Source organism: Protopterus annectens, chromosome 6.part0, assembly GCF_019279795.1.
Source record: "Protopterus annectens isolate FY-2018-M chromosome 6.part0, PAN1.0, whole genome shotgun sequence".
Lineage (NCBI taxonomy): Eukaryota > Metazoa > Chordata > Ceratodontiformes > Protopteridae > Protopterus > Protopterus annectens.
In genome coordinates, this window is record NC_056737.1 from 1,443,272,692 (window position 1) to 1,443,300,341 (window position 27,650).

Below are 27,650 nucleotides of genomic sequence, written 5' to 3' on the forward strand. Positions count from 1 at the left end.
ATGGATCATATCCAGATTTCAGTGTGTAAGGAAATATTATCCCAGGTTAGGCAGACATGCTCATCACAAGGAAAAATGAAGAAAATACATTGGAAGAATATAAAGAAAGGGACCCAGACAGGCAATAGATTCAAATTAGAAGAATGTATTTAAAGAAAGAGAAAGATTTCTAAGCAAAAAAGTGGTCAGAGTAAGAGGCATACAATGACTAAGAGCATTATCAGATGAATTAAAAAAAATCAGAATTTTTGATGACTGGGCTGATATTATGAAACTAATAATCTTTGCAACACACCTGAGAAAATATTTTAAAATGACTAAATGTTGCTGTAATAGATTTGAGCATCAATACCATAATTATGTTTGGTATGAGCTATTTTGCCTTGTCTTTCTAAAATGCTGTCAGTGGGATTCAATAAACTCCATGTAGGCTTCGTGAGAAGCTGACACAAAGTTTACATGTGTACACAGTGATGCGTGGTGAGCACCAGTGCTCACTGCATATTCATGCCGCACACTGTGTTTAAACATAAATAAGTGAAGTTTCAAGGCTGGCAGCAATGTTGCCAGCCTAGAAACCATGTAAGCGAACATGGATAGTACTCTTGTTTAAATTAGAGTAGTGAAGGTCCGCAGTTTTGCGTGGAATCCCACAATGACCACCAGAGCTTCACAGATAGCTCTCAATCTCTTAGCAAAACACATCTGAACACAGGCCGACATAATGGGGGGGGGGGGCAATGACCCAGAAATAGGGACATATTTGACATATTTGCCCTATAGAAATATGCAGGAATAACCAGGAGGTTGTAAGATACATGTTCTGAATTATATGAAGTTTGAAACTCAACTGTTTGTAATTATTGAGTCATATCAGCCCTGAGATAATCCAGTGATATGGCAGAAAGCCACAGATTTGGTAAGGAACAAATCTGGACATTCTGTGAAAATCTGGACAGTTGAGAAGTATGAATGTTAAGTACATGGTACAAACACAGTACAGGACAATGTATCTACAGTGCTGAGTTTTGTGAAATCACATTCTTGGCATTCTGTTCTGAAGTTGTGTAAATGATCTGTAAGGGTACATGGACTGCCATGTAAAATAAATACTCAGGGGTAGTATGTGTATTGAACAGACACACACAAATGAATTATAGGAATGAACACAGGAGAATAGGATAGGTGAAATAACGGAATGTACAGCAGATGAGGGAAAGTCATTGGAATACAGTTGTAGCAGTAACACCAATCACATATCAATCTGGTACATTAGGGACCACACAGTGAAAATTTATATTATGTGACTGTCACACAAGGTGACATAACAATGGGAAAGAAGACTGTTTGAGAAATCATCCTTACATGAATAATTCAGAGGGCATCTTTCAGGGATCCAAAATACAACTGGGGTAGGTTTTATATTGAGAAACTGTGCAAACTGATTTGCCTAAATAAGAGTGTAATCTCAGCAGAGGTCTCCAGCAAGTGGGACACAGGTAAAGGCTAATGGACAACAGTAAAAGAAGCAACTACAATCATGAGCAATATCAGAATAATGCCATCTGTAATCTCATTTCTCTGACATAACATGTGTGATTTAGAGTGAAAAGAGATGATTCTGCGCAAACACAGTTGTACAACTATAATGAAATGTCCACACTCTATGATGGTAATCACACACACTGTTGTGGCACTGTATCATCTGCTGGAGGTGTTAGGAGGAACACTGCTATACCTGTATGCGACATTATGATCAATACATTCTAGTTGACTGGTGTGCATGGCATACATAAATATCTATGTCTATATATATGTCTATATATATATATATATATATATATATATATATATATATATATATATATCTATATATATATATATATATATATATATATATATATATATATATATATACATATATATATATATATATATATATATATATATATATATATATATATATATATATATATATATATATATATATATATATATATATATATATATATATATATATATATGTGTGTGTTTTATATATATATATATATATATATATATATATATATGTGTTTTATATATATATATATATATATATATATATATATATATATATATATATATATATATATATATATATATATATAAAATCCACACTGTCACAAATGTTATCCATGCCATTAATGTTGTCAAACACCTATGTATTTACTGTGTGCATCACCAGAACAGGTAGCACACATGCATCTGGTGTAAAAACTTGATGGGGGTCCACACCATATGACAGTAATGTTTATGCCATGAAAATAATACCTAGGTATGGCCAATAAGCTATGTGATAGCTCACTGTGACAAAGGTGGTACACTTCAGTTACACATCAGTGGAAGATGAGTAGGGGGTATGTGAAGAAGGGTGCATTGTACTCATTTATTGGTATGATGAAGGCTGGGAACTATGGAGGTAGGGCCTCTGATGTGGATGTACTTCACATACTCAGTACTTGTGTTACATACAAGGGAGTAGTCAGCACTGAGACCACATGCTAGTGGATGTTCCACTTACCATCTACTCCAGGATACAGGTCACATATCTATTGGTCTGATTATAGGGTGTGATGTCCACATTATACTTGGGTTGTATGTTTGTTTTCCTGATGTAACAAATCCCCCCAAGTTTTCTTGTCATTGCAGGTATTGTCATGGCTGTGGCAGTAATCTCTAGTGTGTGTTGATACTGTCTGTATTACACTAATATCACAGCTGGAGTCAATGATTGCCCACAATCTGTAGTCCTTCAGACTGCTGTTTGGACACAGGATATGTACATCATCTGTGATGTCCATTACTTAAATAATGGACAGGAAAGGGGCAAGCAGACAGCCCTGATCTACGGATCAGATCACTGAACCTGAGATACAGGTCACTTCACAAATGTCAACATATTTAGATGCCATGTATGTGATATACTGGTCTACCCATTTGGTGATATAGGTGTATATGGCCACATCTGACAGTGTTGAGTGAATACCTCAGTGTGGGTTTGTGTCAAATACCTTGAGCTTGTCTATTTCAAAAGGATGATAGTGTTGTCATCATGCATGTCCTCGATGATCACTTTGAGGACATCTGACAGATGTAACAGACCGCATTAACAATTCACACAGGTCTGTTGCACATAGCCAGGATATCACTAATGTCCATTTGAAAAGATCCATAATGACATCTTGGTCTACGTCACAGATGAGGAGAGTCAGGATGTGTCTAAACCTGCATACATCGGGTGATGTTCCCCCCAACTCACACAGATGCATGTTGAAAATACCATTCTACAGTAACATAATCTGTGTGGAGGGTGTGCTGAAGTGTGTATTAAACCATGTCAGGAAAGTGTATGTGATGAGTCATGTGATACACAATCTGTGATGTTGTCACAGTCCATTGGTTCTGTGTGATAGGCCTGGATGTACAGTAGATAAGACAGTACATACTGGCGATCCTCAACTGGCATAGGGTTTGAACAGAATCCCCAATGCAGGGATCATTGGAAAAGTCTCCCAGCTGGGGATTCAACCTCATGTCACTAGATGGGTAACCAACAGACTCACTGATAGAGCACATACAGTGAAAGTTGGTGAATCAACCTGTACCAGTAGAGCTGTCACCATTGGTGTGCCCCAGGGATCTGTGCCTGGCCCTTTACCCCTTGGAATCTATTTCTCAACAGTTCAGGATAAACCTTTGGATTACCACTTTTACTGATACTTGCATACTGGGTGCAATCCCAGAGTCCACCTATGATGATAACATATTACAGGGGGGGTGGGTAATACAGACAAATGATTAGTGACAAAGCCATACAGTCAAAAAATAAATGCAGAAATGTGCCTTTATTTTGTCCTTCTGAAAAGTGGAATTCCATGCTAATTACAGCTTTGACAACAGTCCTGCTATGCTGAAACCCGTTGATGCAAGCACTGGGAACACATATAGATAGCAATCTGAACTTCGACCACCAAGTGTCCATACTGGTATTGAAAGCTGATGTTGTGCACATCATAAGTCACACCATCATATTCAGATCTTAGGATTGTATGACAGCACCGTATTTGAAGCTCATCAGAACTCTAGCAGAGTATAATGCTCTCTTTTGCATGTACCTCATCAGGCACATGCAGCAGCTGGAGAGACCACAGGGGTTTCTCATCAAGAAAGCACAGGTCCTACAAACCATACCATGATGTATGTGGACAGACTGAAAGCCATGTCACTGCAATCTGTATCGTATAGAATGAGGTGACTTCTGCCTGGCCTCCAGGCAAGTCTCTGACCCTGCCTTGGTGGGAATGGTCCATATCCACAAATCAGATATAGCTGATGACATCAGCAGCAACTGTTGAAGGGAATATGGTAATAACAGTGACCCACATGCTGGTATAAAAGGCTTTCTGTTACGTCAAGCAAGGTCACAAACACACATATCCAGTTGTCTGCAGTGAGAATAGAACCCTTACCTATCTAAGTACACAAAAGAAGAAATCAGTACTTTATGCAGGCTCCACAGCACAAGTCAGACTTTCAGAAGACTGCAGGTCAACTTGTAGTGGATGACATCAGCAGGGCATGTTGGACAGAAGCTATTGGGAGGCTTACATGAAATGGATGTGTAGTCATGTGCAATTATCAAAATACTGTAAATCTGTAGGATATGAGTTGTAACTTTAGGATACACACTTCTCCTTTTCAGGCTAGATCCACACACACACACACACACACACACACACACACACACACACACACACACACACACACACACACACACACACACACAGTGACTGCAGTGAGAACAGACCTCATACCTACCTAGGTACACAAACTACAGAACTCAGTACTTTATGTGAGTGCCACGGCAAAAGTCTGACTTTTACAAGACTGCAAGTCAACTTATAGTGGATGACAGCAGGGCATATTGGAGAGAACATGTTGGGAGGCCTGCTTAGGTTTATAGAGTCATAGGTTCATAGGAGGTTACTAGCCAAATGGCCCTAGGGTGTTTACAAGCCTAGCCATGTAAAAACACAAGTACCCTTATTAAGCACAGTAAGATGATTGTTGTTAGCAGAGAGATTTTATAATCAGCACAGACTGGTCCTGCCCATGAGGGACATAGGTGCCACGACAACACCAACCCCCATGCTAGTACGGAATGGTGCATGGCCCTAACTGCCAAAAAGTTAAAAACAATTTTAAAAAAGGCCATCACTTCAGATCAGCTCTCAGAGTTTAATTCAACTCAGAATCAAATTAAACATAAATATGCATCACACACCCAAAGGGTGAAAGTTAAAGCAGACCAGTTTCGACACTCAGCCTTCATCAGTGCAATGAATTTACCATCACCCATCCAGTTGTCAAGGCTGAGCATGAATAGGGTCATTGAGAAGCATTGCTTCACATGCAGTGGTAGCCTATTACAGAGGAGTGGCAATCACTGGGAGATATATCTGTCTCCCCAGCATGTTCTGTTTATGTCACAGGATAGGTTGAGATCCCTGGAGCAAGTTATTATTGTCCCATTTGATTTGCAGATGTCCAGCATTTCAAGTAGGGCAGGGTCTGAGACTTCTCTGTAGGCCAGGCATAGGTCACCTGTCAACTGCCTGCATGATACATTGTACATTGACAGGTATTTCAGTCTTTGCATGTCTGTCATGTTTTGGAGAACCTGGATTCTCTCCATCACAAACCTCTGTGTATCCTCCAGTTGCTGAAGGTGTCTGGTGAGGTACAGAGAGAAGACAGCATTGTACTGAATTAGTGGTCTGATAAGGGTAAGGTATAGCAGAGCTATGAGTCATGGCCTCCCTGGTCTTGGATGTGATGGCCTTATTTATGAGGTGCACAATGTAGAATGTGTGTCTCACCACTATGGACACATAGTGATGAAAGTGTAGATTGCTATCAACATCTGTTCCCAAGTCTTGCAACACTGTGTTTTAGCTTAGAGGGGTGCTAGGTATATCATACTTAATAGGGGTAAGTCACTGACAAAGAGGACAATGAGGCATTTTTTGCTTTAAGGTTCAGTCCATGAGTGTGGCACCCGTCATTTGTCTGTGTCAGCCCCTTCTGCAACATAAAGCAAAAAAACAACAACCACACCTCAGAGATCCAATCCAATGACAGGTAAAGAAACAAACACTTTAATCCAGCAAAAGAAACAACACAAGCAGTATTAACCCTTAACTTTATTCACTGCATTTTCGTCCAAACCACAGCAGACTTCATCAAATAATCACATAAAAGCACACTGTTGTATTTATACAGTCAAGAACACTTAATTACCCAATTAAAATCTCTAATCAATCAATAACAATCCCATTTAAATAATTAAATAAATATACCATTCAAATAGTTAATTTTATTATTTATTTTATTTTACATTTGTTGACTGGAAAAGTTTAACTGAATGCATGTCCATTTTCAGCGGAGGCCCAGGGAGAAAAGCTCCACATTAAATTTTAAGCAAAATATAAGGTGTATACAGAAGCATTCGAATTTACATAGTACCAAACTTAACACTGACTAGTAACATAGCACTGAAGCTTAAGATTTAACATATTTACATAGATTGAACACATCTTTTACAATTTTAGGTTGAGGCATTACATAATGGTGAACATTTTTAGTAGGGGTTGCCACAAAATTCGATTCCAACAAGATAAAAGTTTTCCAAGAATAAAGTTAAAACATTTCATAACAAATACAATAAACCATTACAAAAGGTAGAAAAAATTGCTAACAATATATTTGATAAACAGTGTAAAAGCAATCCAAACGCATAAAGTTTTGCTGCTCTTAATTTTAAAGGGGCAATCAAAATGCTCTCGTTAAGGCCAGGGGGTCTACATCAAGGGTGACTTGCCAATATAATTGCCTGTATTCAAGACATGTTTCCCATGGTCCCCCCGACATGCACTACCACCTTTTCCAAATAAATAAATAAATAAATAAAAACTTAGTGCTATTGCATACCAGGTTGTATTCATATAATGCATTATTTTCATTTAAAGTTCTAATATCATAGTAATGCTCAGTTTTTCCTAAATCAAATGCACCACAAGGATCACACAAAGCAAGATACACAACCCCAGTTGTATTATAGCTATTAAATGCAGCATCTACAATTTCTCTCCCTGAACACACTAAAAAGTGTTTGTCCTTGCTCATTACATATGCACACGGCGAGCACGCCCCACACTTAAATGTACCTTTTCTTTTTGTATGATTCAACATATGGGACAATTTCTGGGTCTATATTAAATCACCGAATGCTTAAAAAAGCGAACGGTGATTGATCGACCCTATGTAAGCGAAAGCTTACAATGTCGAAGTGTCAGAACAGCAATTTTTTTTCCAAGGGAAAAAAATCGCTGTTCCAACAAAAAAAATAAATAAATAAAAATCAATTTCAAACATTACATTATGTGGGGGGCTTCACCCCCCACACCGCCCGATGTGGGGGCTGCACCCCCCCTACTTAAATATACCAACTCCGAGACTGTACTACAGTGCCAAAAATGGCAAAGTACTGAAGCGGCCAAGCAAATTCTTTCCCAAGGAAAGAAATCGCATAACAGCCGTTTCAATATTTTGCGTTTTCAGCTTTTTAAGTTCGACCAAGACACATTCGAAAGAATGTGTCTTTGGTCTTCTAATATAGACCCCAATTTCTCTGTTTCAAAGGTTTGTCCAGCTGGGCCAGAGACCCATTTTCAGCGAAGACCCGAGGAGAAAAGCTCCAGTTACAGACAGTATACTATATACAAAAGTTTGGCTTACAATATATACCGTTTGCGGTTTGCCATACAAATTCATAGAAATTCACAATGATTAGATAAGAAAAATAATAAGGTAAATCAGATCAGAGGATATATATATATATATAAATATATATATATATATATATATATATATATATATATATATATATATATATACACACACACACACACACACACACACACACACACACACACACACACACAATAGTAGTAAACCCCCTCCTCTTTTTTTTCTATTTTTGTTATGGTATTGATAACAGTTTTGAAGTGGTTTACTAATGTGTATATTAAGTAGCAGTATTTTAGGAACAGTACGGATTGTGAGGTGTGAGAGATGGGACTGCAGGTATAGGGTGGAAAGGGTATCTGGAGGTAGATTAAGATGTTAAGGCAAATATGAGGGGAAATTGTAGAGAAATTGTAGAAGATTTGGATAAAGGATAGTAGTGGAGTTAGGTAGGGTCATGACAAGTACAAGTGTTGGTGCTAAGTAAGTGAAGTCTGAGTTCTTTCTTAAAGTGTATAGGGTGTGTAATTGAGTGTATATGGGATGGAAGTTTATTCCAAGCTTGGGATACAGTGGATTTATACAGTAGTTTACCGATTGTTTTCTTAGGTTGGTAGATGTCAAGAATGTGATGGTTAGAGGTACAGACTGTGCAAGTGGGAGTGCAGGTGGATACTAAGGAGGAGAGAGCAGGGTAGGAGGATGGTTTGTAAAGTATGGAGTGAGTAATTTGAAACTTAGAAGGAGTTGTTGTGGAAGTTCAAGCCATTGTAGAGAGTTGAGTACGAGGCAATGGTGTGAGTTATAAGGGGAGTTTGTGATGAATCTTGCTATTTTGTGGTAAGTGCGGACTGAATATTAGTTAGGACTGGGGTGGCATAGAGAAGTGAAGGAAGAAGAAGAGCCTGTTCCAAGAACAGTCTAGCATTAGAGGGCAAGAATTTATGGTTTTGATAGAACATACCCAGTTTTTGGTGATTTTTTTTATACTTTGAAGGATATGTAGGTTTGTTTGTCATCAATGATGGCACCTAGTAGCTTTGTGTGTGAGTCGGGTTGTATGGTGGTGTTATTGGAGGATGTGATGAGAAAGGTAGACTTAAGGTGAAAGAGAGAATGAGGGAGGAATAGCAGGAGTTTTTTTTTGGGGGGGGGGGTTCAGGATGAGTAAATTATCAGACAGCCACTTTTCAACGGAAATAAAAGTGGCCTGGGTAGATGTGTGAAGGTCAGAAATTTTGCTGGAAGTGCAGATAAGAGTAAAGTTGTCAGTGCATTGCATTAGAGCAGATTGTTTGCAGGAAGCATGAATTTCATTTGTAAAGATATTGAACAGGAGGGGACCCAAGATGGAACCTTGTCACTGGGAGGTAAGGTGAGCAGGAGGAGAGCCATCGAACAGATTGCTGTCTGTAAGACAGGTAGCTAGAGAAAAAGGCTAGGGCAGAAGGAGATAGAGTGAGGATAGAAAGTTTAGTTAGAAGTAAAGGATGAGAGACTGTGTCAAAGGCTTTAGAGAGGTCAAGGAAAAGGTAGGATATGAGGTGGTTTTTATCACGGGCCTCAGCTATTGTATGTGGAAATGACAGGAGGACTGAAGAAATGCTGTGGTTAGGGCAGAAGCCATGTTGAGTGGGTGTGAGAAGGTTCTGCTGGAGGAGATAGTTTAGGAGTTGTGAGTGTATACATTTTTCAAGTATTTTGGAGAGAGGAGTGAGGATGGTAATTGGTCGAAAGTTTGATGTGTCAGTTGAGTTCCCCCTTTATACAGGGGTATGGCAAAGAAGGATTTCCAAGTCTCTGGCACTATTGCTTCCTGAATAGATCTATTGATTAATAGGGATACTGGATAGGCTATGGATTCAGCAGCTAGTTTGAGGAAAGAGGGAGGGTGATTGTCTGAGGAGGGAGAGCAGGGCTTAATCTTTAGTAGGACTGATTTAATGTAGGAAGTTGGAACTGATTGAAAGGAGAAAAGGTTATTTTTTTGCAGGTTGAGAGGGGTAAAGTGGGTAATTGTGTTGGACTTGGAGGGTGTACATTTCTGGACAGTGTCAATGAAATGTCTGTTGAGAAGTATAGCAATTTCTAGAGGAGTGTTAAAGGGGAGGGATTAGAAGGGTTTCTGGGACTGAGCATTTTATTTAAGGTAGTCCAGAATTTATGTGGATTGGTTTTGCTGTTAATCTGGGGAGAGTTATAGTAGGATTATTTGCCATTGCTGACAAGTCTTTTGACAAGGTTCTGAAGTTCTTTGTACTTTTGGAACAGGGGAGGTTGTTTGGTCCTATTCCATGCTTTCCAAGTACTATCACATTTATGCATGAGGAATTTAGTTTCCTTTGAAATTCAGGGAACAAAATTAGATTTAATTTAAATTTGCCTGGTAGGGGCAAGGTAGTCAAGGATATCTAGGAATATTTTATTAAATTTGAGCACTGCTTCATTGAGAGGAATCCGTTTGAGGATGGACCAGTCAATACTAGAGAGGATTGACTTAAATTGCATGGTATTAAAGCTGTAGAGTTTACGACAGTCTCTATAAGAGTAAGGTTTAGCTACTTGGGTAGAGTGTTATAGGATGGAAGTAGGAATATGGTCACTCAAAGGGTTTGCTAAGGTAGTTGGACTGTGGTAAAGGCTAGGAGAGTTAGTGAGAATCCAGTTGATGGTAGAGTTGGAAGAAGTGGTATTGTGCTAGTGGGTGGGGGATGTTATTAGTTGGTGGAATCCCTAAAGGCTGATACTGAGCTGTGGAGAGTCAATAGAAATATTCGTCCAGATGATGTTAACATCACCTAGGATGAGGGCTTCATAGTGTATATTGTGTGATAACCATGATAGGATAGATTCTAGACTGGAATATTACTTCCAGGGGGGGGGATATATATATATGGAGGCAATGGCAAATTTCTTATGGTGGTTAAGATGGCAGTTAAGGATGATAAGTTCAGCTGGGTGGAAGTCTGGAGTAGGGATGGTGATAGTGGAAAGATTAAGGCTATCAGAGTGGAGTATGGCAACACCATCACCCTTTTTTGAATTTCTATCACAGCGGTAGATATTATAGCCTAGTGGAAGTATTTCCTTGTTTGTTATATAGGGTTTTAGCCAAGTTTCGGATAGGGCTAGGAAGTGAGGGGTAGTTTGGGAAATCCAGGAATGCAGCTCAGTGATTTTGTCAGTGAGGCTTTGTATATTTAGGGCATAGATAGAGAGATATTTGTGTTGCGAGGTTTGGTATGAGGGAGGATGAGGAGGGTGTGAGAGGTGGGAAAATGGGGGGTGGAGGAGTTTATGAGGGGTGTAAGTTTATGGGGAGGGGGGCCAGGATTGGGATGGATGTCACCAGCGAGAAGTATGTTACTAGGCAGTGAAGTAAAATGTGTTAGCAAAAAGAAATGGTGGCGAAGAATTGGTTTGGATTTATAGGAGAGAGGGTAGCTCTCAAATATAATAAGTTTATGAAAGCAGTTAAAGGTGAAGTTGAAGAGAGATGGGGAGATTAAGATGGGGTGAGATGGAGGGGAAGGTTTGGGAGTACATGTAGTAGGAGAGTATAGGAAAGGCTGGGAAAGGTTTGTACGATAGGAGGTTAGAGTATAGAGCAGAGTTAGATATGGTAAGACAAAGTATAAAAGTAGCATGCTTGGTTGTGTGGTGAGTAAAGGAGACAGATGAGTGTTTGAGCTAGTTTGAGAGCAGGTGGTGGTATAGTAAATAGTAATGGAGTAAAGGTTGCGTGAATAGCAGGCAAGAAGTAGAGTATGAGTGGTTGAAATGGACAGGAAAGGGAGAGATTAGTAGTAGGTAGGAAGTGGAGCATGAGTGGTCAATATGGACAGGAAGGGGAGGGAGTGGATAGGATAAAAGTAATTAAAGTGGGGTGGGAATGGGGTAGGGTAGGGGAGTGAAGTCATCCCAAGCGTAGCAAAGTCGAATGGATTGGGACTACACCTGCAGCATCCTCAGAAGTCCCCAAGAAAGACAATCAGTAAAGCTGGTAAGTTAGGTCTAAGAAGAGGCAGGAGAGGTCAGAAGGAGAAGAGAACAGGCACAGGGAGAGAGACCGAAAAGGTCAGTAGGGAAGAAGATAACAGGATTGAGTAAGGAAAGCTATCAAAGGTCAGCAGGATAGAGTAGTGCAGGAGGGCACCCTAGAGAGAGAAATAGCCAGAGATGGGAGCACAGAAGATAGAGATCTTAATAGCAAATGTATCTGTAGAAGGCAGGAGAGGGGAAGAAACTGAGTAGTTGGATGATGGAGGACTAGGGGAGCAAATAATTGAAAAAGTTTTCCTTTTGGAACACCTTAGATATGATACCAAAACTTGTTTTCTCAATAGTAACATCTAAAAAATTAATCTTATCCTGCGAAACATTACTAGTAAACTTAAGGAATTCAGTAGTGGTGTCCAAGTACTTCAAAAAACTCATTCAGCCTAGTCCTTGTATCAGTCCAGAATATTACTATGTCATCCAAAAATCTTTTATAGAACAACCAACATGTCTTAAATTCTGAATCCAAAGTAAATTTCCTGTCCCACCAGGATAAAACTATGTTGGCATACATAGGGGCACAATTTGCCTTCAAAGCTATACCCTTAATTTGGTGGAAAAATTATCCACGAAAATAAATGAAATTGTTCTTTAACACAAGTTCCATTAATTGTAGTACTATATGTAAATCGTCAACCTTAGCAATCCCTTTCTTGACCAAGGCAGCTTTCAGCTACTCAAGACATGTCATGTGGGGAATCGCAGAGAAAAGGTCTTTGATGTCAACCGTGACAAACTCAATTCTCTCAAAAGGTTCAGTTGTGCCAATAGCTATCAAGAACTCCCTTGAGTCCTTCAGAATTTGCTTCTCAGTACCCCATATAATTTTAAGCTTACCATCCAAATACTTAGCCAATGGGGTCATCTTTGAACCCTCTGCTGTCAATATTGGCCTTAAGGGGGATCAACCTGGTCCTCGTGGACCTTAGGAATACCAAAAATAGTAGGTACTCTAGGTTTATCATTACACAAATAAGTAAAAGTGATCAAATCAATTAGCTTTTCAATAAGTAGGTCCCTTAAAGCCAAGTAATTTTTTTTATGTGCAGCATTAATTTCATTCTTAGACACTCTACTATAAGTATCTGTATCACTTACCATGTCCAACATCTTGGCATCATATATCACAGTGTCCATAAGGACCGTTCCCCCCTCCTTTCTTGGGTTTGATCACCCTGGTGTTCTTATCAACCCTAAGGATGTGTAAAATTCCCACTCATTCTTATTAAGATTAATTCTGCTTTTATTGCTAGGGATCTTTCTTTGTAATTCCTTCTTAACTAAAAGCTCAAATGTTTTAATTGAGGATGAAGCAGTGGGTTAAACTCACTTTTTATGCTTAAAAGCAGTATTATAACAGAATGATTTATTTCCTTAACTATTTAAATGTGATATTTCTTTAATTATTTAAATGGGATTTTTATTGATTGATTAGAGATTTTAATTGGGCAATTAAGTGTACCTGACTGTATAAATACAAAAGCGTGCATTTATGTGATTGTCTGATGAAGTATTCTGTAGTTTGGACAAAAACGCAGTGAATAAAGTTAAGCGTTAATACTGCTTGTTTTGCTTTCTTTGCTGGATTAAAGTGTGGGCTTCCTTGCCTGTCATTGCATCGGATCTCTGAGGTGTGCTTACTTTTTTGCTTTTTGGTCACTGATTTACAGCACACTATCTCAGTTCTTTTTGCTCTTCTGTAACATGTTAACATAGTTTGGGGACTCTATATCACTGTGTCCAGTTGATAGTCTTCTGCAAACTTGGTAAGTCGCAAGCTGTCAACCTTTGCTTGGACTTTAGAGAAATAGTTTCCAAACAGTTGAGGGCACAACACATATCTTTGTGGTATTCCACTGGTAAGTGGTCTAGTGGTGAAGTTGCAGTCCTCAGCTTTGACAGTGTGAGTTCTGTCAGTGAGCCAGTTGGCTATCGATCTAGTAATGTATGTGATTAATCCCCAGATGGGAGAGTTTCTCTATGATACCTGAACGTTGGGATAGCATCAAAGGCTTTGGATAAATCAACATAGTGATATATCCTTTTATCCCACATCCAGGTCTTTGGGGCCATTATCAGGGAAGTCCACAATGTTTAATAAGCAAGATCTACCCTTGACAAAACCAAAATGGGTCAGGTCAAGTGTGTTTAAGGTCACCTATGTCCCTATGGATAAGGTCCATGCTGATCCCTTCTCTAGCCTTGCAGATAAGGCTTTTTAAGCTTATGGGTCAATAGTTATAGTTCTACATGTTACCAGAAAGATGTGCATTGCATATCGCACAACACTGCTATTAACATCTGTAGTGTAGGTGATATATGTATGGAAAAAGTACTGAGACACCAGGGTTGCAATGCTTCTGGGGAGGCAACACATGGCTGCATTGTAAATATGTGAAATATTGTTAGATAGGACTTTCAGTTTGTGATGTTTTCACATGTAATGTTATGCCTTGGACAGGAAATGTGCATTAAACAGCAGTAATACATAATAATATTTACTTTTCCATAGCACAGCAAGCAGCGGGTTTTTGCGACATTTGGCCAAGTGTTTCCACATGAGAGATATACACTTTCAGTACACTCATTCATCTCTAACACATATGACAAGAAGGCTGGGGTTTTCATTTAGATGCTTTAATACATAGAAACACATCAGGATGGACAGCAGCATCTTTAAATATGAATGAAGTATTTAATAGACAGACCTTACATGCTTACATCTCAACAGCTTACTACAAAATGGCAGTCTAGCTTGCACATGCTCAGTATTTATACACTTTTGTTAGAGATGAATGAGTGACAGTATTTCTCTAAAGTTCAAGCAAAGGTTGGGCGGTGCAGTGGTGCAGCGGTTAATGCTGTCGCCACACAGGAAGAGGTTCTCCAGTTCGATTCTCGGCTGGGGTGCCTTCTGTGCGGAGTTTGCATGTTCTCCCTGTGTTTGCATGGGTTTCCTCCGGGTACTCCGGTTTCTTCCCACACTCTAAAGACATGCTTCTGGAGCATTTCTCCCCGGGCCTCCGCTGAAAACAGGATCTGTGGAACCTAGTCGGACTTTCCCGGTCAACAAATGTTAAATAAATAAATAAATTGTGCAAGCCCTTGAATACCTTCTTAAAGGTACATACACACACATTGATCTACATCCTCCCTCTTAAAAAGATTGCCCTTTTGAAAGAATAATATCAAAGCTAGACATGCATTACTATATACCTTAGATACAAAACACAGTGTTCATGTCCAAGTTGCTTGATATCTGCTACAGGGTTTAGAGATGCAACTGTATCTCATAACATAACAGTATGGGCCAAATTTAGCAACAGAGACAGTCTGCAGTGTACAAATCATATCAGGAACTTCTGGATTTGTCACAGGAATGGGCATGTCGTCTGGAACTTCTGGAATTGGAACAGCGGGCAGCTCACTCTGAGATAGTCTTTCTCACAGGCTATGTGCTGCATTATAGGCTCAGACACCAGTCTCAAATGCTTCTGATTCCATCTAAAAACTGCTCCTTGTGATTCTACAATGAATGATCTTGGCTCTGGACCAATATTCTTCATGACACCAATCCGATCATAACCTTTGGACGTTTGCATTCTTACCATTTCTCCCTTTTGTAATGGATTGGGCAGTTTGCTGGTTTTATCTTAGTAGGACTTCTGGGTTAAATGCTCCTTAAACAATTTGGCTTTCACTAACCTGTTATTCTTGACACATAGAACCCACAATTGACTACTGACTGGTAATGTATTTCTGGTTTGTCTCGACAGAAGTCTCTGAGTAGGTGAACCAAGATGTTTATCATGAGGAACATTTCTGAGACTCAAGAGATTCAAGAAAACATCACTATTATCTCATTTTGACTTCTCAAATAACTGTTTTGAAGTTTGAACTGCATGTTCTGCCAAACCATTTGACTGTGGATACTCTGGGCTACTTGTGACAAGAGTAAAGTCCCATTCTTCAGCAAATCTTTTGAACTGTTGGCTTGTAAACTGCATGCCTTTGTCAGAAATAACTTTGTGCATACTTGTACATGGTAGTCTGGGAATCTGGTTTAGCTGAAGTGGTTCCATCTGTTGATGTGGCTTAGTACTATTACACATGGAACAAGATAAACTTGCTCTTTCAATGTCTTGTGATATAGAAGGCCAAAATACTAGCCCTCTTGCCCTTCTTTTGATAGAATCTACTCCTGGGTCATCACAATTCAAGATAGTAATGTACTCTTGTTGAAAGGACTTTGGAAGAATGACTTCTAGACCTTTCATAATGATACCTTTGTCAGACAAAATCTCATCTCTGGTATGGAAAATAAGGTTGCACTTCTTGATGTAAACTAGATTGCTTTGACGGCCATCCTTGATTGATAAAGTGGTTGAGCCTTTGTAAAACTGGATCTGTGGCTGTGTGATCTGTCAACACATCAAGATGTGTGGACGAAAAATTTCTCAATTCCATGACATCAAAATCAAGGTTCTCATTCTCATGCTAGTCTGTGGTATTTTTGGGCAATCTGGATAATATATCAGCAAGATAAAGAAGTTTGCCTTTCTTGTTGACAAGATTGAAATTATACTTTTGCAATCTCAGCATCATACATTGCAGTCTGGCTGGAGCTGAATGCAAAGGCTCTCTCAAGATAGTGACTAAGGATCGGTGGTCTGTTTCAATCTGGAGGTCTACATAAACATAATCATGGAACTTCAAACATGCAAAGACAATTGCTAAGAGCTCTTTCTCGATCTGGGCATATTGCATCTCAGTTTTGGTAAGAGTTCTTGATGCATAGGCAACAGGTTCATCTTCTTGTAGAATGACTGCACCAAGGCCAGATTTCGAAGCATCACAGGAAAGTGTAACTGGTTTGTGAACATCATAATATCTGAGAGTTGGGGGACTACTGATTCTCTGTTTCATGACATCCATAGGCTCTTTGGAGTTGCTCTAACCAAGACCAGGATATGTCTTTATGTGTTAGCTCTCTCAGTGGTGCTAAAAGTTGGATCAAGTCTGGAATGAACTTGCCTAGATAATTGACCATGCCAAGAAAAGGTTACAGAGCTTGAACATTGTCTGGAGCTGGCATTTCTAGAATGCTATTTGTTTTGAAGGGTCTGGTTGTAAGTCTGCACCCAAAAATAAATGACCAACATAAGTAACTTCTTGTAGCCTGAATTTGCATTTGTGTGGCTTGAGCTTAAGATTCACTCAACGTGCCCTTTCTAGAACTTTTCTAAGGTTTCTGTGATGCTCTGCTTCATCATGACCTCCTACTAGTATGTTGTCTATTATAATAGCATAAGGATACCCAGAAGAAATTTGCTCCATTGCTTGTTGAAAGACTTGACTTGCAGAATTTATCCCAAATGGCATTCTCAAAAATCTGTACCTGCCAAACATAGTACTGAACGTAGTGAGCAATGATGATTTTTTTGTCAAGCTGAATTTGACAAAGTGAACTCTTTGCATCTAAGACAGAAAAAATAGTGGGATATGGCATCAAGGCTGTGACTTTTTTTGAATGTGCGTATTGGATGATGAGTTTTTAGTACTTAGTTCAAATCTCATGGGTCAATTCATATTGTGATGTCATCTATGCTTTTCTTGTGCACTACTGCCATGGAAGATACCCATTCAGTTGGAGTATCAACTGGACAAAGCACACCTTGTTGCACCATTTTATCTAGCTCAGCTTTGAATCTGTCCTGCATGACTATTGGAACTTTACATGCTGGCCTGATAACTAGAGTGACCTCTGGGTCTAACTTCATGGAGTACACAACTAGAAGTTTGCCTAGTTTGTTTTCAAAAAGATCAGCATATGTAGAAAAAAATGTACTGGGATAAATTAGAGTACTGGTCTTTCAAGCTAACATGATGGACTTCCTTATTAAATTAAAGCAGTCCCTTTTTCAAGCTGTCTCTGAGCCCTAATAATGACTGGACATGCCTCTTTACCCCATAAAATAACAAGTCGAAGCTTCTTCCAGCAGAATAACATGAAAGGACTACTGAGCCTTCGGTTTGGATTTCTTCACTTCCATAAATAACAAGCCTTGCACAGCTTGCCAGATCAAGCCTTTCACCATGACACACTCTAGCAAATGTTTCCATTGACATAATATTGCACTTGGAACCTATGTCAATTTTGAGCTCTATGGGTTTGCCATTTATCCAGACAGTACAAAATACTTCATTCATTGCCCATAAATCTACTGCATTAACTCTTTCATGAAGCACTGATACACCATCCACATAAAGAATATGGCTGCAGCTCTCTAACTGATAAACTCATTTCTTAAAATGTGCCCTTTATATAAAATAATGTGGGCCTTTTGATTTACAAAACCTTTTGAAATGATTCCATTTATTGCATTTGTGGCATTGCTGACCAAAAGCTAAACATTTTTCCCTTTTAGATTTATGACTTCCAAATCAGTTATAACAGTTGGCTATGAAACTAGGTTGGGGCCCATGCTTTGAGTTTGCTGACTCACTCTTGTGCTGCACTGAGACTGTGCAAGTTCTGGAATTTGCTGGAAAGCTCTGGGGTTTACCAGTGAGTGCTGCAGAGGTTACAGTTGCTGCCATGTGCTTGGGCCTGTTTATTTTAACCACGTGCTGCATACTATCAACATGAGCTTTGTCACTGTGCCTTCTAGAGCTGTTCTCATTTGTAAGAATATTTGTATGCTTTTCTGTGAACTCATATATCTGACAAATATCAATTGCCTTATTCAAAGTTAAGTCATTGTCACAAAGCCAAATATTTCTCACAGCATCGTCTTTTATACCACGCACAAGTCAGTCCTTTATCAACACATCTCTTAATCACTACATCTGCACATTTTAGCCTTGTTTCTCAGCTCAGTTATATATGCTGCAAAAGCTTCACAAGGCTTTTGATCCCTTTTGTAAAATAAGTGCCTTTCCATTGTAACATCTGCCCGGTGTTTACACATTTCTCTGAATCTATGTTTTAAGCACACAGGGTCCTCCCTTGACTCAGTCTGTGCAACAGTATGATGGTTTTCCCCCCTCTACAGTATAGATAGCAGGTGCATACACAAACGAATGCTCCATTTCTGTGGCTTCTGACCCAGCTAAATTAAGTAGAATAAATGCTTTTGTATGATCATCTTTATCAGAAAATGCAGCCTGTATGAAAATGTTTTATATATATATATATATATATATATATATATATATATATATATATATATATATATATAATTTTTTTTTTTTACCATTTGTTTACCAGGAAAGTCTGACTTGGAACAAAGCCAATTTTCAGAAGATGCCCAGGGAGAAACACTCCAGACACATGTCTTTGTGATGTGGGAGGAAACCAGAGTACCCCGAGGAAACCCACACGAATGCAGGGAGGACAGGCAGACTCCACACAGAAGGCACCCCAGCCGAGAATTGAACCAGAAAACCTCTTCCTGTTAGGTGACAATGGAACTGCTGCACTGCTGCACCACTGCACCGTCCTATATTCATGCTCAAACACTTTCCAATTCTCAGCAATATTGCTGTCAAACAGAAGTAGACTGGATTTTCAAAAACCATGTGCCATGCCCAAAAAGTATACACAAGCACACTGAAAATATGACCCTTGTAATTATGTACAAACTGTTCTGTAAGCTTGTAATAACATTCAAATGCACAATAAACTCTCTGAAATACTGTACTTTATGAAATATGCTCTGTAATGTCTGTATTCTGCAAAATATGCCTCATAATGGCTGTACTTTTTCAAATAGCTTTACTGTAACACTGCACAAACATGCAAACACGTTATACATTTCTGATAAATTGGATATCTTTGCTTAATACGAAAAATACATACTTTGTGAAAATGTGGTTGTTTCCTCTTATTTTATTTATTTTATACAATTCAGACTTTATGTCAAACATTTCCATAGTAATTCAAATATTTTTATCAATATCATACACACTGGGTTTATGCAAATATCATTTAGAATGTTCTGTATACCTCATTTCATATTATGTGAAAAGAAATATTGCTGAGAAAGTTTTAATACTTGAAATTCATTTTTGACCTGTTTTGCAAAGTTTGCACATTTTAGGGATGATTCACTGCTGTATACTCCTTTAACCCCAAGCAAGTCATTTTAGCTAATCTGCCTCTAACCTCATGCCCTTTAGATATGCCATTTCTGATTCCTTGTCCTTTAGGCATGCCACTTCTGGCACCATGTCACTCGTTCATCTGTAGCACATATGACAAGAAGGCTACGGTTTTTGTTTAGATGCCTTAATACATAGAAACACATCAGGATGGATAGCCGCATCATTAAATATGAACAAACTAGTTGACAGACCTTGTATACATACATCCTTACATCTCAACAGCTTACTACAAAATGGTAGTCTAGCTTGCACATGCTCGGTATTTATACATTTGTGCAAGCCCTTGGATAGCTTCTTAAAGGTACATACACACGCATTCATCTACAAATACTTCCCATATTTGCTCATAGTTAAGCAGTATGCAAACACGAGCCACACTGCAAAAAGTCTGAGAGAAAGTATTGAGTCTATGAAACACATGTGCTGCTTAATTGATTCTGTGGAAGCAGGTGTAAATGCAATGACACATTTCTTTTTGAGCCAAGATGATAATTGGTTCAAATCCAGGTTGATCTAATACTTTTAAAGACTTTTAAATAAATAGTGATAATGCAAAGACATGAATTATTCATAGTACGTGTGTTGCTGTGTGTTGGCATAGTGCAACAGGGTTAAGCAGCATTGCACGGAGATAGAAACAACATTCTACCACCACTCACCATTGTTGTGCATTGGTGCACAATGAGAAACTTCGCACAAACACAGAAGCCAAAAAGTGAAGGGATTCACTGTTTTTTTTACCACGTATGTGTGTTGTGTGTGGTTCTATTTTTTGACCAGACAATAGGTGTTAAAATGGGGTAGATAGTAAAGTGGTGAAATTGGGAGCAAGCAGGGGAAAGAGCAAAGGGAAGGCAATACAGAAATGTGCAGGAAGGAGGTAGGAAAGAACCATAGCTATCCATTTTTTAACAATGTAAACTGAAAATATGTGCAGAATATTAATTGAATTTGGGCTGTCACCACCACAGAGAGGGGTGATATCAAAACAATCCTGTTGTATAGCCAATTGGACAAAATTAAGTTTGTCAAGAAGACACATTTGTGAAATGGAGAGCTATGTATGGGATTCATTTTTTTTTGGTGGGACAGGTGCCCATTTTTTTTTTTAATTCAGTAAGAGAGGACTGCTGGGTGGGCATGCCTGGGTCAGGTAGGTTGGGTAGGTGAGGAAACAAATGCAAACAAACAAAACAAACAAGTCAAGAGACAGGGCCACCACTGGACACAAAAGGTTGGAGGACATCATGACTGGGTTGAGGGATGGCACAACACAGACTCATGGGCATCAAGCTTGGAGACAATGAGAATTGAGTCCTTACCTACTGGATTTTCATCACCGCCCCCTTAATCTGCTGGCAGCTGGAGTGCTTCACATCTTCTCCTCCTGTGGACCATAGGCAGAGCAGCCTCTTCACCCGGCATAGGTGTACAGCAATGGTGCAGTGCATGGCCCTACGCAACATCCCTGACAGCTCCCTGTGGGTGATGAAATCACTGACTCTATCACTGCTCCTGTAGGGTACTACTGCACCAGCTTCCATGGCAGTACTGCCTGAGGGCACAGGTAGTACAGGGGCAGCAGAGACAGTGCTGCCAATTTGGATCCCTGACATGCTGGGCATCGGTGCTGGAGCCGATGAAGAGGAGCAGGTGGATCCAGTGGGGCTAGCCTACCCTGCTGTGCTGTGGAGCATTTAGTGATGTGGTACACAAGGATGACATGCAGGCATTTTGATGACACATAATAGAAAATAAAAAAGAAAGATAAGGGTTGTGGTGGGTGAAAAAAAGAGATACAATTAGTGCCATTGTATATGACACAATGCATTAACACAATTATACAACTCCTTTTATCTGAAGTATTACATTTAAGTTGTTGTTGTGTCTTTCAGCTTTTCCCGGTTAGGGGTCGCCACAGCAGAACTCCGGTCTGCTAATGATTGGCAGTAGATTTTTAAGTGCCAAGTTCCCGCCCTGACACACAACCTTCAACGAAGGTACACCCATTCATGCATGTCTCCACACAGAAGACGCTCTAGCTGAGAATCGAACAGGACAACGTCTTACTGTGAGGCAACAATGCTACCGCAGCACTATGTCCTAAAAGATACACATTATACTGTAGACTGCTGAAAATAATCCTTGAAATGTGCATATATTCCACATATGCATGTTCCAATTATGCAGATTACAGTTTACAGCAGGACATTTGTGCCACTGGTATACAGTTTTTAATTTAATGTGGATATTATTGAAAAATAAGAGTATTGAATAGTTGGAAATAGTGGTATTTGAACCCACAATCTCTGACTACAGTCTAATATTGAACTCTTGCATACTTGCTTTTACAGTTGGTATGTACATATAGAATTTGATACAACTTTATAAAAGACCAAAAAAGTTATCCTTAACTTTTAATGCTACAATAACAGTTCTGTTCTGCTATATACATGCTGCTTGTTTCCCTCAGTCTCTCCAATCAAGCAAAATGAGCCTGTAGATTGAACATGCATTCTGTGGGAGCTGGGGATAGAGCAGAAAAGAACAGAATAATATTATACTTACCAGACTTGTCTATATTTAGCTTTATAAGTCTGATAAGTACTTTCTTATTGTCATACTTACACAGGTGTGGGATGTCTGCACTCTCAAATTCTTGCAACCAGTGGTTGAGAGTACCACTTTTTCTCCTGTGTAGGACATTAAAATGATGCCTACATTGCTCTGCAGTGTGTGGGATACCAGTGGCACTGGATACAGCCTGGACCAAACTTTTCCACACCTTAGATATGTACTAGAAGCCAGAATTGTCCCGATGCAGAAGCCTTTGGCTGTGGTAATTTACCAGGAGTCAAAAAAATATCCTGGACTCCTGGGCATCCCACCTCTGTGTCCTAAAGTGTACACCTTCCTCTTTAATGCCAGCCATGTTTATCAGCTGAACTAGTGCAATGGAAACTGTTGCTTTTCCACCAGTTCCAGTTATTGTATTTACTGATAGTAATTTGCGAGATGTTAAGCAGAAAGCAGCAGTGCCAAGTAGGGAGGAATTAATTGAAATTGGAAGGTTAATTTGACACTTGTCCTTAGTTTGAGGGGTGTGTACTAATGTAGCCTGGAAATAAGTATTGGAAATTTGAAGGTAACTTTTAGGTGAGTTAAGTTTGCAGACATTCACTGGAGGCATACATGTAATGACCTGACTTTTTTTGTCTTTATAAATTGAGTAAAATTTCCTTTTACAGTGTGGAATTCACACCTAGGCATAAAGGGCAAAACATTTTGTTCCATAGAGTTGATTTTCCATCTTTGCCACAGAAAAAGTGCTGCTCATATATAGTCAGGAATCATTCATAAATACAGATGACAGAGCTTTTACACATGTATGTGTGCGATCTGACAAGGTTATTGGATATAAATCCAGTTGTGTATGTGTCTTGGTTAATTGTGAAGGCCATATAAGTCCAGATAGCAGAATTATACTTACAGAAATATAATATACACTATATCCTCATTCATACATCGGAAAACACAATAATGGTGTCTCATTCCTCATACATATAATTCATATCAGCTCCACTATCTAAGGTGTTATATGTGAGAGTGAATACAATGGGAAGTGGAACAACAGTAAAAATGTCTAGAATATCTTGTAGTAGAACCCAGAACCATGTGCATAGTAGACCTACACTTAAACTTCTTGCCACAAGAATGTTGCAATAACACTTGGCTATTTTTCAGTTCCTTGCTATAAACTGCACTGTCACAACAGTAGAAATATGTTGCACAGCCTGTACTAGAACCCAGGACCCTCTATATTCCAACCCTATATTTTGCCACAGCACAAGTTGCATGAAACTTCCTAATTTCCTGATAATTTTTAAAGTCTGGGTGTTAACTGCCATGCAGTGCCACTTAACAGGTTTGTGTGGTGGAGAACAGAATTAATAGAATGTATTTGGTTTCAGTTACTGGTTGTCTGAGTCCTGTCTACAGGTGCTCAATGGCTGCTGCTGCTGGAGAACCCTGCTAACCACTGTGCAACCATGCAATGCTGTTAAGCACACTTGATGATGAAATACAGGAATTGCAACAGTGTATTGTTTTTGACCTTTGCCCTTTTACAGATACCCTGCTTGCAGGTATTCTGTCTGCTTCCTGGGTGGCTCAGTAGTTCAGTCTGTCCACTTCTGTGATTAGTGCAAACAAGATATGCACAACCAAACCTGACATTCATTTTTCTCCATTTCCCGTGTTTGTACTAAGCAGCACATCACTCACTCGCCCAAAAAAAAAAAAAAAAAACAAAAAACAAAAAAAAGGAAAGAAAATTAATAAAAGGAAAAAAGGGAAAAGAAAAAGTAATCTATAATATACACATATACACACCAGAACATACTAGTACACAAGATATTTCTACATAGGTCTGGATTTGATGTCTCACTCCAATGAACTGTCAGAACAGAGGAAGGGGGCATTATCCCTCTCTGCCACACAAACACATTTGCAGCAAAGAATTGAAATCATTCTGCATACAACCAACTGCAACATCATCTGCAGTAATGTAGAAACCATACAACTGTTATTTGTATGTTTATTATTTTTGGATGTAGTGCACTAAGTGATCACACAACCTGTTTTGACTATTGCATGCAAATGTACAGCTCTGTCTTACCTTTCTGTGTTTGTTGGTCATTCTTCTCTTATCTTTCTAGTAATCTGAGACATGTAGTCTGTATGCCATTCTATATCATTGTCCTTAAAATGTGCGACGACATTAAATAGCAATAATATCATATGCAGTTGCCAACAAACAAAGGGGAGGTTGGATATTAATGAACAGAACCTATGAATTGTGTGCTGCTTACTTATATTTCCAACCTTGACAAAATCACATCTAATACTTTGTAAGTCTAACCTGATACACCCACTGGATGTAGAGCAGCCTGCAGTGTTGTTGTGTTTTCCTTCTCCGAAATAATAATTATTCACAGTTGCAATCCAGTAAAAATAAACACTGAGGGAGTGCCTGCACCATGTTTACATCTACTACACAGAGCAAAGTATTTGTGATTCAGCAATTCTAATGAGTTCACACCTGATTTGCATCTTCACTGTGCTGACAGCCCTGAATTTACACCATCATAAGGCAACCATGTAGCTAGAGAAACTGAAGGTGAGGAGACTAGTTTATGTGGAGAACACAGAGAAGAGGCTATTTCTTTGGCATATGTCTGCACAGGGGAATACTGCACTTGAGAAGGTATGCTTGCATTTTGTCAGCTACATACTGCATATGCTGAAATGTAATTAAGACAAATCTGTATAATAGTTTAATATATATATTTTGATTAGCAAAGGCTTTTACACTTTTATCTGCATGCATTAGTTAGAAGTGTACTGATGGCATAGGCATATTTGTCAGGGCATTTCACAAGTATACACAATTGGCAATACCTTAAAATGAAATATTCTGTGTTAAACTTGTAGACATGCTCCAGGGACTGTTCATTTGGTAGCATGTTTAGCATTTCAAGGATGGTTTGTTAGCAAAATGTGTCATTTGCCTGACCTTTTGTGGAGGGGGGGGTCAAAGCTGCACTTCTGTCATGGCACAAACAAGGATATGTTGCTATTGGTGCTCTCCTTTTTTTGCATGTAGCCTGTTGTTCATATGTTAAATCTCTAGACTGTTTTATGTTTCTCCAGTGGGTAATACTGAAATGCTACCTTTTCTGTCTTATCTGGGAACAGTTATTTTGTAGTTATGTGGCACATATGTGTATTACCCTTCTGTTTTCTTTTAGAACACCTAGGACTATGCCACCCAGGTTGCTTCTCAATCCTAAAAAAACACCTTTCACTGACCTTGAGAATCAGGTAATTATTGATGCTTTTAGGCAACATGGTGCCTGCCTGCTTGAGAGGGGATGTGGAGATATGTCAGAATGCAGATTTGGCAGCAGATTATAACAGATGTTAATGCAGTGGGTGGCCACAGCAGGACATATGACCAGGTGCACCATAGGGCCACTGACATGATCTCATCTGAATAGAGGAGAGCAGTTGCACTGGGCTGTGATCAGATGGGAACCAGAGGGGGCTGCTACACAGCCACCAATAAAAGCAAATGAAGAGTTCCTGTCCACTGTAAGTGATCCAGAGAGATCCCAGGAAAGTGCAGAGCAGCATGTCCTTCACATTGGTACTACTGTTTCAGGGACAGCAAGCATGTCCCAGGAAGAGCTTCTAGGTAAGCATTTGTATTTCAATTGTCAAATACTATTGAATAGTAAAACAATTTAAATTACTCTGTTACTTCTGTTTCACAATGTTTTTTTTTGTCAGGGATTGATGATTGCTACAGTTAACAACACATTCTGATTGATTAGCCTAGGTTGGAGTTGTCATCCAAGTTCTTATTGAAAGTATAGTGAATGGACATATAAATGGGAAAAAGTATTACCCATTGTGTTACTGTTAATTGTGATGATGTTGTCTTTACCTTTTGCTTAACTTCTTCCAGGATCATCCAGCATAGGGAGCATAACATTATCTGTACATGGTAAGCCAAACATTTTTATGTCAGTACTGATGACCAATTCAAAGAAATATTTTAGTGCGTGATGCTGATGTCAGGACTGTTGTGTGTACTGCTGTACTCTCTAATAGTGGCAGCACCATTATTTTGTTAGCATATACTGAAGTATAATAGTTTAGGTATTAATTGTTCCTGTGTTTGTTGCTTATTATCACAGTTGACCCTGATGGCGGAAGTGTGAGACTTGTACCATCTGATGTCAGAGTATCAGTAGACTCTGATGATAATGATGGTGGCAAGACAGAGGCAGGGGGGTTCAGAGGTTGAATCTGACACTGAGGTTGACATACAGCCATCCTCTGGAATTCCATCTGACACAGCCAAAAGGCCTATGCCTACCCATTACAGTGAGCCCACAGATATTGGACAGGTGGAGAGTGAGATAACTGACCAGGGAAATGTGGTTATTGCAACTTCAGTGCCTGTTGAGTCTAGCCATATCCAAAGTGTGGGCAAGGTGCCACACAGGAGGGTTGTTTAAGGTTCTTGGAGGAGGTCTTCTGTCCATTCTCCACCTGATCCAGGTGCAGTGCCATGATGGAGGCACAGGGACATTCCCATAAGTTCTCCAGAGAAATGCTTAGAGTTATAGATGTGGCACAGACTAACATGAGTGACTGCCTTCATTGTGTTGCCGATTCAATGGCTCAGATAAATGAAACAATGGAATGAGTGGTGTCTGTGATGGAATGTCTGTTGGGAGGGGGGATGGCATTCTCATGGGTGTAGCAGAATACAGAACAGTGTAACTCCAAATCACTCGAAGCCAGTAAAATCCACAAAATACACTTTATTACAAGAAACTCATGGGTTGAGCGTTTTCATCTGCCATTATACAGATTTTTTAAAAATATTGTGAAGGGCCAGTGTATTAGAGCAGCAAGGATGTCATCCACCCTTGAAGACATGAATAGTGAACTAGACATTATCACACAACTCTTCACAGATAGGGGCTATCCCAAGAAGTTATTGGACA